The 17,057-nt window shown below is 46.9% G+C and overlaps 1 protein-coding gene and 1 long non-coding RNA gene across 2 annotated transcripts in view; one reads left to right on the forward strand and one right to left on the reverse strand.

Moving 5' to 3' along the window:
* The window catches only part of LOC109296745, a 17,150-nt gene extending 13,639 nt beyond the window's left edge, over window positions 1-3,511 (reverse strand). The window contains exon 1 of the long non-coding RNA XR_002097040.1: window positions 3,412-3,511. This is a non-coding gene — a long non-coding RNA (uncharacterized LOC109296745). The remainder of the gene's footprint in view (window positions 1-3,411) is intronic.
* The window catches only part of FSHR (follicle stimulating hormone receptor), a 211,743-nt gene that overhangs the window by 189,637 nt on the left and 5,049 nt on the right, over window positions 1-17,057 (forward strand). The window lies entirely within an intron of this gene.

Here is a 17,057-nt window from a genome sequence, read left to right on the forward strand (position 1 = left end):
CACACCCTCCCCAGCCCCCTTCCCTGCCCCATCAGCTGCAACATCTAGAACAGGAGCCAGAGGCAGAAGTGCAGCTGGTGGTAAGTTTTCCATTGCAGGGAGAGTGGAGCTTGGGCATCTGGTAACAAGGGGAAAGCATGAAAGTACAGGTTAGGATACATTGGAACATGTCAGCTTAATTGCCATCTCTCTCTCCCAATTGCCCTTCAGCTGTGCCTCACTTGACAATGGCCAATGCCTCCAACCAGACCCCTGCACAAAGATATTTAGCCACACTGAGTGTATAGGTATTTTCAGAGCAATCTTGGGGAAATCTCCCTTGGAAAAATCTTTTATATAGGGAAGCGAGGAAAATGAGTTTGGCAGTATGGGGCAAACCCCCACATCTTCTTTCTTTCCCTACAGAATGATGGTCTGTCACTTTGTCAAGAAGGCTGCCTCAGTTCTTTGCAAGAGGGTTGCCCCTAAACTGCTGGGCTTCATTGTTTTGAGAGGCAGAGGATTTAAAAGAGGGCATTTTACATTTTTCATTTTATTTACTGCTTTCCAGTTGTGGATTAGGGGAGTGGGTATTGGGCAGTGTTTCAGCTTTCACCGTTTGTTGGTTTTATTTATTTAAATTTAAATTAAAGTTTTATTTTCCTAACTTTCAGTTTTTTTCAATCAATGCACGCAGTGCCTTAGCACTCTGTGTGGCATCAGATTTACGGTTGGCAGCTGCTGTTGCTGGTAGGGGGTCTGGTGTGATTTTGATATGGGGGGGTACCTTCAACTATGAGGGGTGTCCCATGGGGTCCATCACCAGCATGCTCCTAAGATGTATATAGTGGCTTCAGAGTCAGATAGACGCCATCTCAGCTCAACCCATCCTGGCCCCAAAATGACCCATGTGAACCCCTCAGTCTGGTGCAAAAATGTTGCAAGATTGGTGGGGCATGTCACCTGTCCACACTTTGCCTAGGCATTATGGGATTGTGGCTGCTGGTCAATTTTCTTTGACCAGGTCACCCAAAGACCTTTTTGGCTGTCTTTGGCTTTACTTTAGCACTATACAATCTCTGGGCATTTCTACCTAACTGAAACTGGTGTTATTTCATTAATTTTACCAAATTAAATTGATTGTCATTTCAGTAATTTCATTAATTATTTACATGTATTTTACCAGGAAATGAAACCACTCCTGGGCACCTAACTAAGGTTAGCCAGGGGCAGTACAGTCCAGGGAGGCACCCTGGCCAGAGCCATGCTGTGTGGGTACCTGCCGGGGCTGTACTGCCCCTGGCTCACTTAGGTCCCTGAGGGTAGTTTCATTTTCCTGGTAAAATTGTGGCCACCCGGTCCTAGCACTGAAGGCAACAGACAGCCCCAGGAAGCAGTCACCACCTACACAGACCCCCCTCCCCCCCCGCCCACCCTGTATGGTTCTGGCCTGGGTTCCAGCTTGGGCCATGCTGTCCCTGTCTCCCAAGTGCCCTGTACACCCATAATCCACCCCTGGCTCATGCAAAGAATAATAACCGCTTGGCTGCCTAACGGGTGCCTGGAGGCAGTTTCATTTGCCATTCACAGCAAATGGCACCCACCTGGGCCCAGGACTCCCTAGGTCCAGGGAGGCTCAGGGTGTGATGCAAGATCGGGTGTCAGGCACCAATTTGTGAGTATGGTGGTGGAGTGAATCAGGCCCTGGCACGGTCTTGGAGGAAGCAAGGCGATGCCTGTGGCCCTGGGCTGGGGATCCAGCACTGCACCAGGCAGTCTGGCAGCCTGACAATGTCATTAGGGCTGTGTGAAACTTCGGTCTCTGATTCAATTCAGCAGAGATTCAGCCCAATTCGGTGCCTGAACCTCTGAATCCAAATCAAATCAGAGGACCCCTTAATCTCTCCAAATCAAATTGGAAACCTCTGAATCAATTTGAAGAGATTTGTAAAGATTCAGAGATTTAGACATAGAGACAACTGTAAATGTTTTTTCTACATAGTAGCAGGGGTCATGAGTGCTGCAATGCTGGGGTGAATGGAGCATCCCACAGAAGCACGGGGGACTCCAGAAGCACTTCCGGTCCACTTCCAGGTCTGCCGGGGAGCATGTGGGGGGGGGCCTCCCTGTGTCCTCCTGGCTTGGTGACTGGTACCTCCTGGGTCGGGGGGGGAACCAGGGTCCCCCTGTGGCCAATCACTGAGCCAGGGAGGCACAGGGGATCCCCCCTGTATGCTTTCTGGCAGACCTGGAAGTGGACTGGAAGTACTTTTGGTCCACTTCTGAGTTTGTTATCAAGTATGTGGAGGCCCCCCACACACGCACACACTCCTCTGGAAATGGTCCAGCATTGCAGCATTCACAAGCCGCACTGATACCTCGAGGTATATAGAAAAAAACTTGGAAAGCTCTGTCTATGTCTGAATCAGCATCGAATCTTCAGATTCAGATTCAGCCCAATCGAATCAGGGACAGTGATCCAAATCAACAAATAAAATCACTGTCCCTGATTCAGGCCAAATCCAAATCCAAATCAAATAGGGCCTACTTCACATACCCCTAAATGTCATTCTCCTTTCCCCCTCAGGCAGCATCTCCTCCCATGCCCTGACACAACCCCAGTGTCGGCTGTTCAGAGTGCAAGTAACTGCAGGAAGCTGTAATAGAAACACCCCAGATCATTGTACTGGGGACTCCAGGCACATATTGTCTTTTCTTCATCATATGAAGCAGCAGCAAGTTTCTAAAAACACAAGTATCATGAGCACTGCCTGCCCAGCCTGTATAAATGTTGGTGAAATGTCTCTGGTGATCCACTATGGCTTGGAGGATCACCAAGGCAAATCCCTTCCTGTTTGTGAATGAGTGACTCATCTGTGAGGGGGATAACACTGAAATGTGTGTGCTGTCCAATGCATCCACACAGTTAGCAGACTCCATGGCCTTGAAAGCTTTAACAACTTCCATGGGGTTATGGAGGCAAATGAAGTTGTTCACCATGACATCATGCAGCAGCTGGCATACCTCATGCAGGAACCCACACCAAACTGATTCCCAATGTAGCGGAGGTTGGTGGGGGTAGCCAGTTTCACGATGGTCATGCCCACCCTCTTGTCTGGTGCAATGGGATGACACATAACAGTATCCTGCTGCACAATTTTTGGCACCAGCATCAAGACTATGTGACGAAATGTCCCCCTGATCATACAGAATGTCTCCAGCCACTGTTGATCATCCCAAGTCAACAGTACAATTCACTGCCACTCATCAGAGCTGCTCATGTGGACCCAGACCCTTTGATTGTTGCTGTGACTGCCTCTCAGTTCTCCCACTCCACCTACACAGTATATTTCCTGGTATAGTCAGGGATAATTAGATTCTGGTGTGTCTTCGCAACTTCGTAGAAGGTTCATCAAACCCTTCCTTGCAGACAGTAGCAGCATCTCTGCATTATCAAGTGCCTCCATTCTATGGTCAGACATCTCCAGGACATCCAACAGCATTTGGTTCTCCTCACTCAGCCCATCAGGGTTCATTAAAGCCATGTTGTTTTGCAGGACACAACAGGATGGTTGTTTAGCTCACAGCATCACAAAGGTGCACTGGGGTGGGTGGGGTGGGAGCAGGGTTGGTTGAATAGCTAGGGCTGTTGAATAGAATCTGTTAACATTATAACAGCTATGCTATTTACACTTCAATTCAGACACAGTTCTTGAGGCCGTGGGCTAAGCGTGAGCTCAGCAAAGCGTTTGGTCTGCAGGTGGGGGTGGAGAGAGCAAAGTATGTCCCACCTATTCTCTAAGAGCTTGAGGATGACCCTAGAAAACCATCATATGCCTGGGGGAGTAGATAATGCCATTTACTGGACCAAGGAATAGTCCCCACCAAGAAGTATCACCCCATCAATTTACCCCACCACAAAATAAGCAAGGGAAGAAATGTGGGTGTGTGGTGCCAACGTTATTTTTGAACAACTCCCATTAGCGCACCAGCAGCTATGCCAGGCATCAAGGCACCAGAACCATCAAGTAATCTCACATCCATAATGGTCTGAAATTGCTCTACATCCAGTTTTGGAATAGGGCAGTATTAACAGCCCTGCTCCATTTCAATTTTTAAACATACCAGGTTCCTCTAACTGGCCCTCCTTCCAAAACTTGGGGTTTTAGGGTTCTTGTCAATACACCCTGAAATCCATCAAGCACTTAGTGGTAAAAAAGGGGGGCACTGAGCAGAACAGTGAATGGACAAACCCCGATTTTTCCCCCCTTAAGACCAAATAGATCCCCAGAACAGTTGAGTAATTGATAGGTGGACATTGTGGGGGAGGGTGTGTGTTCATAAAGAGAGAGCCACCAGCCAGAGACTTTTGGGTGTGATTGGAAGACAGCCATTATGATCTATCCTTCTGGACAATGGGGAACAATTTGGGGCAAGCTATGGATGTCACTGGTGTTTCGCTAGGAAAGAACACATGAGCCCCTGACTGCCAGTATCTTCATAAGTATGCATATATGGAATTTCAGAAAAGCATGACGATATATCTGCTCTCAGCCTTTGCCAGAAAGCATCTAATGACTCTGGTGACAGCATAGCAAGCCCTATGGTGACTCATTTTGGTCACAATAAAATACTCGATGGCAACACCAAAGAACAAGTCAAGTCTTGTGGGTATGGAGTAGGAGCCAGATACATCTATAAACCATGGCCCCAACTGGACCCAAGAAGAACTTAAAGATTTGATCAATATTTGCTCAGAAGAGAATGTTCTGGAGAACCTGGAAAATAAATAAAATAATGCGGCCATTGCCAAGGAAATTAAGGTGTAGGGGCACAACTCAGATTGGACACAGTGCTGCAGCAAGATCAGGGCCCTGAAATGTGCCTTCCATTGAACCAAGGACAAGAACTCTTGTTCTGGGTCAGCATGCACAATTGCCCCATTCTATGATTAGCTGTCCATCATTCTCGCCAAGGATGGAGATGAGGCTTCTCTCATTTGTTTGGGACAATGGGGGTTCAGGAGGGCACACCTAACCAAGAGTCCACATACTGTCCTGCCACTCCTACAGGAAACATGTTGGAGGAGTTGGATGACTGCTCACAGGAGCTGGTGGATAGGGACGGCCAAGAAGCAGTTATCTTGACCATGGAACCACTCTTGCCGATAATTTGGCCACATAACACAGAGGAGGGGGAGGATGCATCAGATACAACAGTGATACTATCATGTCCCCTCCTCCCCACCAGACTCATGTGACATGGGAGAAGTTCCAGAGACACAAAGATTATGTTGGTGCCAGAGCCACCAGAGGATCCACACCTAGGACTTGTAAGTGTCAGGGAAGGGAGATTATATTGATTTGTGGGACTGGAGTAGGCATGCAATGTTTCACTTCCAGTGGGGTGGACATGCTGTGGGTTTTCTGAAAGTTGCTTAGGTGGGGGTTAACCATTATTTCATTTAGGTAGTGGGGTCCAGATCTTTGACCATAAATACTTTGTTTTCCCATTCCTGTTACCAGCTACCACACACAGTGGAAGCTGGGGATGTGCGTCCAAAGTATAAACACCAGCTCACACTGGAGCTGAGCAAATGCATGAATTCCGCCGCAGGCAGCAATGCTCCAGGGAAAGCATGATGGAGGCTTTGGTGGCAGCTGCAGAATCATGAGGGAACACCATGGATGAGTGGTGGGATGAAATCTGGGAGACATTTAGAGAGGCTAGAGAGGGATGGAAAAGCATGTCCAGCACATATCATAGACAGCACAAAATGCCATGCTATCTCAAGGAGAGCCGCCGCTCAGAGTCAGTGTTTAGAGAGGATATCCTTAGGCACATGACCGCAGCCCCAAATCATAAGTGGCTTCCCCTGGAACCAATCATGCAAAATCCAGTAAGCTTGCCTCTATCTGGGAGGTGACCCTCAGGGACACAGCATTGTCTGCAAGCAAGGGGTGCCCCAAATCTGGCAGGGTGAAGGAGAGCATCACTAGGCTTTAGCAGAGAGTGCATGGCTGGGAAAGAAGAGCATATGGCAGGTAAAGGATTCTTAGTTGGTAATGCTGCTCTTTCGTTAGGAGTGGGCATCCCCAGGTCCATCCTTGGCACTGGGGGGGGGAGGGGGTGAATCAGGGTGACCGGTCCAGACCCCATGCTTTGGGTGGCCCCACAGAGCCAGGTGGGAGCTAGGCAGAGTGGCTGTGGCCCTGCCCCTCACAGTGTTAAAGGGGCCTTCCACAGGCTGATTTGCCCCGGGTCCTGCACCCCTACAGTCGTCTCTGGGGTTCCCACATTATTTTAGGTCTGCTTAGATTATTGTCAATAAATTAACTGCTTTGGTCTAATAAAAATTAATTTTTCATCCATGTCTGCCTGCTGTAATGGGAAGGGTTGTACATACCTGGTTTTGGGGGATGGGTGATTTAACCTAGCTAAACATAACTTGGCTTGCTTCAGACACATTGCAGTAATGAGAGAGGACTGGTCCACCCATGGACTAAGGGTCAGGGGTGTTTCCCCAGAAAGGGAGTACCTCAGTAACTCAGAATATGGCAAGATGGAGTTTGGGTGGAGGGGACCCCTGGCTTCCTGCACGCCCCTCTGCTGGTCTGTCTGCCAGCACCAGCAAAGTGGGATGGGACTGCCCCATACTTTCTTAGCGGCACTGGTGCCCCGTTGACCCATAATATGCCCCTGCTTACTGCAAGGAATAAAAAAGCATATAGGTGCCTTAAATGCCTGGGAACAGATGTATTTCCTGCCAGAAAGCAAATTGCAGGCACCCACTCCCAGGACAGCAGGCAGCAGACAGCCCCAGGAAGCAGCCACCTCCTGCATGGACACCTCTGGCCCCCCAGCATGGCCCAAGCCAGAGTGACCACCTGGCCCATGCTGCCTCTGGCTTCCTAGGAACTCTGGTTGCCAGTGGCCCTGTCGGCCCATAATCCACCCCTGCTTAATACAAGGAATAAAAAACTGCTTGGGCACCTTCCTTAGGTGCCAGGAAGCAGTTTCATTTCCCACTAAAAAGCAAATTATAGCTTCCCAGGACTGCACGCAGCAGACAGCCCCAGGAAGCAGCTACCTCCTGCATGGAGACCCCAGCCACCCAGCACAACCATGGCCAGGATTCATGTTTGGGCCACGTTGCCCCTGGCTCCCCAAAGAGGCCTTGATTGCCAGGTGCACTGTTGGCCCATAATCCACCTCTGCTTAGAAGAAATAAAAACCACTGGCCACCTTTCATAGGTGCCCAGAGCAGTTTCACTTCCCATTAAAAAGCAAATTGCAGTTGTCTGGTCACAATGCCTCTAGCCTGGGTCATGCAAAAAATTAATAACTGTTTGGCCAGCTAACATGAATGCCTGGGAGTGGTTTCATTTGCTGTTCAAAACAAATGGGGGCCACACACAGTCCCAGGTATCCTATGGGTGTTGGGTAGGGCCAGGTGCTGGGAACCTGCTGGGGGGTGGGGCATCTCTCTGCCACTCCTACCCACAGCCCCCCCCCCAAGCCTCAACAGTGCCCCTCACTGGTGAGCTACCAGGACAGGCAGGGTGAGATGGGGATTTACTAGGTTTTCCAGTTTTACAGGTTCCTCAGTCAACTGCTGTTGATTCGGCAGTGCAGCAAACAGACAGGCAGCCTGGCTTGAGTACCTGCTAATCACCGGCACTGAAAGCAAGGTGTTCCTATCAAGCATATGCAAATCCCTCCCCTTGCCCCATACACACATGGAACACAGAGCCAAGCACATACAAAGCTTTATTTACAGAATTAAACACAATTGATATATTAAGTAAGCATAACTTCCATAATTTAGAAACTTCCTCCAAAACAGCATTTACATGGTAACAATAAGTAATGAGCAATAATCAACAACTTGTATAACAGCAAGCAATAAACAGTAATCAGCAAGTTTTATAACAGTTAAGCAATAAGAATTCTAACTTTCCGAATTTTATTACCATTCTCTCCCCTTTGTACGGGAATGAATGCCTCCTGCCACGGTGCCCAGATGAGAAGCGGCTGCTGGTGAGACATACCTGCCTGGCAATCTTGTGCAGCCACACAGAACAGCTGTTGATAGCACTGAGAATCCTATCTGTCCGGGCATCATTGACAGCCTGCCTATCTGGCCTGTGTTTGCTCAGCAGTGGTGTACCAAGCAGAGATGAAAATCAAGAAATGCGGGAATTAGAGTCTTTTTTTGAGACCTTTATACTCAGTACATCTTGCAAACGGATAAGTAGTGTTTAGGCAAAAATGATCGAGAAGGGGTTGCATGGGCTGTGGGGGTTGTAGGGCTGAGCGGCTGCAAACAACTGCCCATCACAGCCTCCCTGCTGTGCATTGCCCTGCACCTCCCTATACTGCCCACTAACTCATGGGGTCTTTAAAGCTGTGTCCAACGCCAACCCAATTCCTCCTCCCCCTTCACGTCACAGCCCAGCCCACTCGCTGCTGTCAGTTCAGGTGTCAGGTGACTTAAGGGTCCCCAGATGGCTTCACATATCAGGTGTGGAGGTCGAGGTTGTGGGTCTTTCCTCATCAAAAGAATCCATAGGTGTGATTACTAGTGCCCTGTTGCTATCTTCCTTGTTTGAGCCAGCTCGAGTGGCAGCCATGATCAGCAAGGTCTCTGGAGCAGAGGATGGCATGGAGATCTGCGTCCATTTAGGGCATTCAAGTATCTCCATTAGTAGATGGAGGTAGCTGTAATGTGACACATTATGCACTGGGGTGCCCTGCCACTATGCTCTTGCAACATATCTGTGGAAAGCAGCCTGCAGAATCTTGGCCTTGACATGGCACTGGACCATCATCTTGTTGTGCCTCCACTCAGCAAGTCTGAATACATCAAGGTATATATGCCAGTTTGCCCACAGGCTGCAGTCCCCCAGCACCTGCACCAGGCTCTTTGTTTCTGTGTAGGACCAAGTGGTCCTAGTCCTATGGGCCCTAGTCTTCTCTCTTCTCTCCCCAATGTCCAACATCTTGGATCAATAAGGGGTACCTGGGGATCTGTGCCCTCAATTTATAAGTCTTGAGGTAAACGGTTCCAGGGAAGTTCCCTCACTCCAACCTTCTTTTTGATGCACAAAGTTTGGACACTGGACATGTTGGCACCATGCTTGCAACTTTGTATCTTAAGGGCATACTTGTTCTGGATGGTTTTTTGCAAGTTTTGGCACCAAAAATATCAGCAAAGTGTAGCTAATCAGTGAGTCATGTAAGGAACTGGCTATTTGGCTGATTATGGCTGCAAGTCCTTTTTGGGCTACACAACACCATGCCTCTGTGGCACCCAGGTAATCTCCTGGACATCCCTTACCAGAGTCTTTCCCATCACAAAGCGCAACTTGGTTGTGCTACACTTTCAACTGCCCCCCCCAGTTGATTAGTTTGGCAGATTTATTCATGCCCATGGTCCTGTGCATTGATCTGACACTGGTACAGAATTAATAACCACTTTGCTGCTTTAAGTAGGCTACTAAGAGCAGCTTCATTTACCATTTAAAGCAGTATGGGGTTGTGTGATTCCAGAGTTGCAGGTTCTAGCATGCAGGCATCATAACATTTTTTTCTGGTGTACAAGTCTCCTCCGCACTCCACCCGAGCTTTAGTTTTACCAGGGCAGACACTTTTCATAGTTTTTCCTGGTGACTGAGACTTCAGGTATAAGCCAAACTGGAGGCTTGTGGCTGGCCCAATGCCAGGGAAGGGACAGGCAGTGTCCTGGACAGGTGGGGGGGAGCAGTCGGTCAGTCGGGCAGGGGCTGCCAGGAGCAGTGTCTGGGTCAATGGGTCACAGTGTCTGGGTCACTGAGTTTGGCAAAGGTACTTTTCCTTACTGTGACTCCCCAGAACCCCACCACCAGTGGTACCAAGACATTCAGAACATGCCGCTCACTGGCTCCAGCATAACATGCAACACTTGCAGAAAGTTTTTTTGAAGAGCGTAGCTCCTGAGACTTCACCTGTAACTAGCCATAGCTGAATTCTGCCCCCACCCCCAACACCATTTATTTCCTCAGTGCTTTAACAGAAACCTGGCAAGTGGTGATCTGTGACCACACACGACCATTAAACGTGACCCCTTTATGAGTAGTGGGTCAGTTCTATCAGCATTCATTTCCTTACCAGCTATGTCAGGGCTAAATTAAGATCAGATTAGCATGGCATTATGGGGCAAGATATTTCTTGGGCTCCCTGCTTGGCCTGCCTGCACCACCTTGGCTCCTGGTTCCCACCAACATGGCACGCAGACAGGCATGACAATGTTTACAACTTTATTTAGCATCCCTAGTTGTCCTGCACCAGTTATCCTCACACCAGTTGTCCTGCAGCCCTGCATACCCAAGCGCAGGTGCTGAGGGCTGTGTAGCAGTGGAGCAGAGCAGTTATCCTGCAGGGGCAGGGAGGGGCCAGAAGGGTTTGGAGCAGTGACAGCAGGTACATGTGGCTAGCACCCAGCAGCCCGCCAGCCCCAGGTGGGCACCCTGGGCAGAACCACGCTGGGCAGGAAGGGATGTCCGTGCAGGCAGTGTCTGCTTCCCAGGGTTGTCTGCTGCTTGCAGTCCTTGAAGCAGGCAGCTGCAATTTGCTTTTTAGCAGGAAATGAAACCACTCCCTGGTGCCTAAGTAAAGTGCCCAAGCAGATTTTTATTCCTTTCATTAATCAGGGGTGGATTATGGGCTGACAGGACCACTTGCAACCACCCCTGGAAGCCAGGGACAGCATGGCCCGGGCAGGCACCCTGGCCAGGGCCATGCTGGCCTGGCAGGGGTGTCTGCATAGGTGAGCAAAAGATTGATTCATGACAGGATGGGCTGCTACATCTGGTGTCAAAAATACTCACTACACACAAATACTTGCAAATTGAAGTGACATCTAGTGTACAAAGGGGCTAACAACACAGAACTGTAGCTGTATCTGGTGGACAGGGGGGCTCATTACACATCATTCAATGAATTACCATGTACAAGTGACAGATCAGTGACTGTATCATTGCAATTTGCATCGATGCAAACTAAAATACATTGGAATGTGGTTTATTTTGCATCACAAACTCATTTAAATCACAAAAAAACTGTATATGTAAATTGTGAATTAAACTGCAAAAAAAGGGCAATTTTCTTCATGTATAAAAGTGCCCCAAAAGACAAGGGAGGGGGAAAGAGAGAGACAGAGGGGAGAGGGGAAATAGGGACAGTTCTAAGAGAGAAAAGCAAATGAGCAGTAAACTTACATGAACAAAGGGGGTCAAAAATCTAATCCACATAATGAGCGAAGGAACCATATTCCCTGTTTAAACCATATTTAACACAGTCCAGTTTGTGGATGATTTCTTGTTCTGCAGTTTCCCATTCAAACTGGTTGCCTGAGAACAGCCATCATGATGTCAGCAATGGAGTGTCCAGATAGGATGGAGTGTTCTGTCACAGGCTTTTATGTCTTTTTACAGCTGATGTGAGACTGGTGTTCGTTCATTCTTACATGTCGAGATCACCTTGTCTGTTTGATGTAGACAGTAGAGGGGCATTGTAAGCAGGTGATGGTGTATATGACATTGGTAGAGTTGTAGGTGGATGAAACCTGGATGTTGTACTCTTTGTTATGAGGTCTGTTGATGTTGTGGTTTGCATTGATGTGAGGACACAGCAGGCATTTGAGTCAATTAAAAGCTCTGGTGCCTTGGTGAGGAGGGGAGTTAATTAGTTTGTTGTTTGAAAGATACCACTTGAGGTTGAGGGAGGGCTGTCTGTAAGTCAGGACAGGTCTGTCTGAAAAGGCTACCTTGTGATGGTCAGCCTTTTCCAGGAGAGGTTGGAGATCATTAATGATGTGCCTTGGGTGTTCAAGGTAGGATTGTAGGTGACAACCAGAGGGATACTAGTGTCTTTTTCCCAGGGTTGGTACTGGCAGGTCAGAGTACGGTCTGAGCTTGGCTTTGTTGATTTGAGTGGCTACAGTTTGGGGATTGTATTATAACTGTAGGAGTCCCAGCTCTAGGTCCTTCAGGTGTTCATCCATCCTGGTTGGTGTGGTCAGAGCAGATTCAGTTGAAAAGGAAAGCTTGGCTGTATATGGATCTAGTGATGTGTTTAGGATGAAAGCTGGTGGCACGAAGGTAGTTGTGGAGGTCAATAGGTTTCCGATACAATGCAGTAGTGATGTGGCCACTGCCAACCGCCACTGTAGTGGCCATGTCCACATGAGATGCTGACTGTGCAGTTATTACTTGTATAAACAAGTAAGTACTAAATGACTGCGCAATAATGAGAGTTACTGCACAGTAGCATCACCAAATGGCTTTTAGGTCACACTAACTGTGCAGTAACTTGTTATTACTGGGCAGTAGCGTTGCATCGCACTTCCTGCCACGCAACACTACTGCACAGTGGGCACATCTACACGACACTACATCGCCATAGCAACATGCTACGGTGATGTAGCATTGGCGGGCAAAAACCGCAATGCTGCAGCTGTGTCACCATAGCAACACACTCCTTCATTATGGCGTGCTATTCACCTGCTATGGTGAAGTAGCAGCTAAAAATAACCATGCACAGCTGGCACGGCACAGGCTGTTATTGCACCATCATTTAGTACTTCTACAAGGAAGTACTAAGTGATGGCGCCATAACAATGGCACCATATGGCCACGTGTAGATGCACCCCGTAGTAATGAAGTACTGCACAACTGACATTTCACATAGATGCAGCCAGTGTCTACAAAATTTATCTGCTGCATGGAGTTAGTTTGATGGAGGGGTGGAAGTTGTTAAAGTCATGGTGACATTTCTGTGTATGGACACGTGTCCATATTATGAAGATGTCATCAGTGTACTTGAGGTATACCAGGGGAGTGAGAGGGCAGCTGTGAAGGAAATGGACTTCAAGGTCTGTCATAAATATGTTGGCATACTGGGGAGCCATCTGTGTGCCCATTCTAGTTCCATTTGTTTGTAGATATAGGGAGTCCCCAAACCTGTTGTCTATGAAGACAGCACAGTAGAGCTTAATGGAAACAGAAGCAGTTTTCTGGTCAGATGGCATGTCTACGCATGCTATTAATGTGCCTGAAAAAACTCCAGCACACTGCACTCCAGATTTATTGTTCCTGGGCACAACATTTATGCATGTGCCTGGGACTGCAGCACATTGAGCCAAAACAGCACAGCCCCAGCAGGCAGCGGGCCCAGGGGGTCAGCCTGACAGCCCAGAGCTGATCTGCCCCAGCTCAACAAGCTGCAGAGAGGTTGGCTGGACCACGAGGGTGCTACAGTGCAGGACAAGCTGGCAGGCAGCCCTGCATTCTGCCATAGGATAGTACGTGAGTTGGGCAGCACTATTCTACATCAGAGTTAATTAGATTACTGCAGCCTAATAGCACTGTGACTATAGATAGTGATGCTTTACTGCAGAGCTAATTAGTCAACTCTGCAGTAAGTGCATGTGTAAATGAACACAGCGAAAATGTTCTTTTTGGCTTGTACTCCAACCTTACGAGATGCCTGTGTACAAAGATATGATATTCATAGTAGCTAATATGGCATTTGCTGGAAGCTTGTCAATATTGGCCAATTTAATTATCATACTACACTACTTTTGATGCTGATCTAGTGAAAGATAAACTGGACTTAATAAAAACAAGTATAGGGTTTACACAGCAAGTCCTTGTCATGATTCCTCCTTCTGCCTATGAATAAAATGGTTCCTCCTGGTTTCAGGTCTATTTAGATGAAGCAAAAGCTGAATGTTAAAACCCTGAAGTTGACATAGCCCATTAGGAGCTCCAGCCCGCTTTTGGATTCTTTTGACATAAAGATCAGCTTATATCTAAAAGAACTATGTTGATATAGCTTTCTTCTTACGCTTATCGTTGTTCTTTGGAAGAGCTGTCACTTGAAACCTATTCTGTAAAAGGCATTGCAACATCAGTAGTCATATTCAAGTCCTGCCTCGTGAGATTGTAATATCAGATTCTTAACTTTCATACTGTCACTTTTCAGTAAGCAGAAGTGCTTAGAGATAGTGCCTCATGTGGCATCTGGATTTGGCCTATTCATTCTACTGAGTCCCAGGTGCCCTCTCACTCCCCTGGTATACCTCAAGAAGGCAGGGCAGGGCAGCACCTTGGACATTAACTGGTTCAGACTGGTTTTGTAGGCACCAGTCTACTTCAGAGTTCATACTTCATAGCATGGATGAAGTAGGCTGCTGCCTATGAAAGCTTATGCCTCATTGAACCAGTTAATCTCTATGGCCTCTGACAGACATTAATTACACTTAACACATAATTAACTGGTTAATCACATCCTAAGTAGTGGCCTGGTCCTGTGTTGAATCAGTTAATGGTGTGATAAAGCAAGAAATAAGCCACAAAGTTATTACACAAAATTGAGGCTGTTTTTTATCATGCCTGAATGTGCAGCCAGTGCCCAGCCTCTGGAGCACACAGGAGCCTGTCAAGACTCCCGTATGCTCCAGAGGCTGGGAGGCCTTTCAGCTGATTAGGGCTTCCTGTCAAGGGAGTATACCACCCATAGTCCCTAGCTGGGAATCATATGTGCTTCTGTGGCTGGAAGTCCCATGAGCCGATTGGGGCACACACAACCGGAAGCACTGATCAGTTGACGGGCTCCCAGCTATGGGATCACAGTGCAATCATGCGGCTGAGAGCCAAGCTTGCTATTTGTTGGTGTAGGGGTGCCCAAGATTGGGTTCCCCCTGCACTAGTAATTTGGTGCAATAGGATCTGATTCAGGATCCCTTAATCACACCTCCTGCATCAGATCCCATCATGCCTTTACCTTAACATCTATCATGGGCTATGGTGCTACTCTGCCCTGCCTCCATGTTTTCTGTTCACAATTCTTTAAGAAATCATGTTGCTTATACAGGAAACATGCTGCTTCATTTTACAAGAAGAGGTAGCTGTGGATAGTTATAATGTAAAACCATTTTGAAAAAATAGAAAATTAATTACCTGTCATAAAAATCCTAGAAAATTTCAAAGGACTGTCAGCCTTCTAAATTATTTTCTCTGTTGAAGTATCCCTGAATACTGTGATCCAAGACCAGGGGGTTTTAGCAAGAGGAACTTGAAAGAATAATCCAAATCTTCAATTGAACAGAACCCTTCTCAAAGGCCAACATGAAATTGCACAATATGAACAGTTTTTTTGCACAGCTTCCTACAGATCCCCACCCCCAATTGTACAAACAAAAAGAAATAGAAACTGAGCCTTAGTAGCTAAAGTTTTCCATACTCCCTGTTAGATTCAATCTACTATAAGCTAAATAAGCAGCCAAACACTCCTGCAAAGTTAAATCTCTAGAGTGAATTCATACTGCATTTGAGATAGATGAAACAGATAGATTGATGGATGGTATAAATGAAGCAAGACCAACCAATTCATCAGTAGAACTGTAACCTGTATGTTCACAGCAGTATCTAGGACATTGATTCAGTGAGATATTTAAGCCCATGAGTAGTCTCATTAGGTACTAGAAGAAGCTTTGTATTTGGATATAAATTCACCAAATATGAGAAGCACAATAAGTGGAAGAACTTACCTGTTCTTTACTGTCTGGGGCAAGCCTGTACAAATTGAGGGAAAAATGGTCAGATAATGGAGTACCCATTCTAGTTAATCAGGAGGTTGAGACCCTCGCTTATCCTCATGGTCAGTGCCAAAAGAATATTGTTAAACCATGTCGGTTTGGCACTGCCATCACAGATGCATGACCTGCTTACTGCTTCTTTGACCTTACAGAAAAGCTGAGAAAAATATTATGCAATAACTTAAGGCCTAAATCTGTGAGTCACAGAAAATGGATGACCTTTAGTACCTTTTAGAAACTGCTCAGTACCAGCTGGTACTGCCCCACTCTTTAATTGTACCTAGTATCATTTTAAACTGAGTATCTTCTAATTAACAACTTCATTCCAAACTCAGAAAGCAACCCTCATAGGTTCACTATCTGCCTCACCAATATGTCAGCTGGTTGCTGATTCTTGAAAATAGATAGACAGATAGTTACCTGGACACTGTAGTGGAGAGAAACAAACCTGGGAAGATTGCTTTGGTTTTGCAGTACTTTGTCAACTGATTAGTAGTTATGCCAAATTCAAATTAGGATGCAACTTAGATCTGGGTCCACTTCTGTGCAAACTCATGAGTGCAAGTTTACACAAGTGTAAAGTTCAAAGAGGGCTTGGGTTAAATCATTCCAGTTTGAACAGTCTGAGCCAGTATCTCCTGCTGACACTTCCTTGTTCCTTTTGGTACTGGTGAGGTTGGTGATCCCTGGATCTCTCCTCCCCTAATTCTCCCACCCAAATTCTTATTGTTAGAACTGGTATTTTGTTCATGTGAAAAAAGTGACAGACTGAACCATGTTAATCCTTTAAAAATCTCTTGAAACATTTTTGGGAGTTTCCTTTTTTTTTTTAATTTTAAAAGCCCCAACCCTATTTTTTAATTTTTTATTCAAATTTTAACCATCCTTTTTTAGATAAAACTCAAAAAATATTCAAAACCACTATTTTGGTAAAAAATGCCATTTTCATCAATAAAACTTATTAAATGAAGACTTCCTACAACATCTACTTTTAGGAGTCCTAGTTTTCTCTGTTTAAAAATCACCAATTCTCTGATAAAAATAGGAAAAATAGCAAATAGTTAATTTGTTTAATGCATTAACCACTCATATGGTTTTGGAGCCTGAGCCCAGGCTCTGCTCTGCCATCGTCACTGCAATGTCCAGGCCACCTAGTAGGGCAGTGGTACTAGCAGAGAGGACCACAGAACAGCCAGGGCACAGGCTCCAGGCTACTGTAATGGGGGGAAGGTGTGCATAAAGACACAGATGAGCAGCCACAGCCTGCAGCCAGCAACATAGCCCACTGGGGTGTAGAGCACCACCCAGCAGGTAAGTCTGTAGGAGACAAGGGGCATGGGGGAGGCAAAACGTGGGGGGAGCAGATCAAGGCCCCCACAGTGAGGAAGGGAGTGGGGCAGGGGCAGGGGCAGGGGCAGGGGCAGGGGCAGGGGGAGGG

Source organism: Gavialis gangeticus, unplaced genomic scaffold (genome assembly GCF_001723915.1).
Source record: "Gavialis gangeticus isolate Ggan-Ray unplaced genomic scaffold, GavGan_comp1, whole genome shotgun sequence".
Lineage (NCBI taxonomy): Eukaryota > Metazoa > Chordata > Crocodylia > Gavialidae > Gavialis > Gavialis gangeticus.